Genomic DNA, 2,133 nt, shown 5'->3' with positions numbered 1-2,133 from the left:
CTTTAAGGAACAATAACCTTTCTTGAAGCTAAGTTTAAAAAGGACAATTCAAGTTGTTGATTAACATGCAAAAAGCTTATTAAAACACCTGTTTAGAACTGTCTTAGATGCAGTGATGGAATTATCAATGACAATTTTTAACTTTATAATACTATATATAAATTATTGTTTATTGCCAGAAACAAGAAGACAAGTTTATTTGGGTTTAAAGAATCTAGCCATCGTTGCATTGTTTGCTGCCCATGATCATATTTTTTTACAAAATTCAGTGAGTTCCACTTAACCTCGCTTGATCAGAGTAGAGGTAATTTTTTAATAATATTGAAAACCTATTTCAGCTAGATATTTGCTTTTTTTCTGAGATTACATTTGTATTGCATACAGGAAGTCATGTTTATGCATTGATAACAATAAATATGTTACCACTGTAGATTGATTAAACCTGTGTTTCAATTATTTATATGTGTGCATGAAGTATACTAAGGTGGCTCGATAGTCCAAATTTCATAACAAAGTATACTTTAAGTATACTTCCTTTTAGGTATACTTTAAGTATACTTTTTAGGTGGCCAAAAGTTCTGTACTTAAGTATACTTTGGTAGGTATACTTTAAGTATACTTTAAGTACAAATAAAGTATGCTTTTTAAAGTGTTTTAAATACTCATTAAAGTATACTTTAAATGTACTGAAATTCTACAAGGGCAATCTCCAACAACCCTCTCTGAGAAAGGAGATACAAGTGGCCCAAAAAGAACCTCCAATAGAAAAAGGGGACTAGACGGGCAGCCATGGAAATCCCAGAGGAAGCCCAAACAACATGAAGCCAGCCTATGATGGGCTTTTTGCAACTGTTATAACAGGTGCTCCTGTAGATCAACTCAGAAAGATGTGTTCAGTTTCCCGTTTTGAAAGAAAGAGTATTTCCTGAAAATGTAAAAGAATTTGAAAGCAGTGATGTTAATTTTGTCAGGTGTAAATGTATTGTATAAAGATGGTCTTGTCAGCAAAGCTAAGTATAACAGCATTAGGTCATCTTTGAGTATGACTAGCAATGAAGACAATACAGGGAAAAGGCATGTTAAATTTATGAAGAGTTCCTAATTCCCAAACTCATGCCTTACAAGCAATTAATGGCTAAGGTAAATGCCATTAATATTGGCACCTTACATGATGTGAGAGAAAACCCTGTGTAATGGTTTGGATGATGCAGACAAAGTAGATGGGAAGTATAAAAATCTCACTGAATTGCTTTTGAGACTAGCTCAGTTCTACTTAGAAGTTAATAACCACTGTGTTGATAAACTTAACTGGTTGGCAAAGAGGTGGGATCTTTTAAGGTTGCTATAGGGGGGGACGGGGCCCTCTTTGGCAAAGATGACACAGCCTTAAGCTGGTTAGTGAGCTTTCTTAATTGTGGTCCCAGAGTTTGTAGCCATGAAGAAAATTTTCTTTTACTAGGAGCAAACTGTAAAGAGGATTGCGAACCCATCAGACGCTGTGTGTGTAATCTAGCTGACGAAATAAATGAGGTAGAGAAGAAAACCTTCTCTGTAAATGTTGATGGCAAGGACATCACAATATCATTCTCTTTTGAAATGTTCCCGAATGACATGAAATATTTAGCATTTCTCGCTGGGTGAACTTTCCAATTCTGCAAGATATTTCTCAGCATTCGCTAACATCAACAAAGATGATATTAGTGATGTTACTGCCACTTTTGGGGTTAAAACCTCAAACAAATGGCAACCTTGGGGTTATGCACAGAGAATTGCAGTTCCAGTTCGCACCTCAAGCCAGCTACCATTAGACAGATGGTAACTTCATTCATCGCACAAAAAAAAAGTCTCGACAGGACTTCCCCCCCGCCCCCCTTTGCTAGGTAAAGCAATTGACAAAGTTAAGGTGGAACCCTTGCATGTCAAAAACAATGGATGGCAACAATGGCATTCAACGGTCTTGAAATATGTGTTAGCACGTACCAATGTAAGTAGCTATGAGAGTGTCATTGACACTCTTGCCTCAAAGCTGCTTTAAACGGTATTATGGAACAGTAAGGTTTACCCTAAAGGCCACAAAACGTGCTAAAAAAAAAGGTGAGGAAGTGGTTCTGTAATGGCCGTTTGAAAAACAAG

This window comes from Montipora capricornis, chromosome 14, assembly GCF_036669925.1.
Source record: "Montipora capricornis isolate CH-2021 chromosome 14, ASM3666992v2, whole genome shotgun sequence".
Taxonomy (NCBI): Eukaryota; Metazoa; Cnidaria; class Anthozoa; order Scleractinia; family Acroporidae; genus Montipora; species Montipora capricornis.
The sequence above is the reverse complement of the archived record's forward strand: the minus strand, read 5'-3'. Positions refer to the sequence as shown.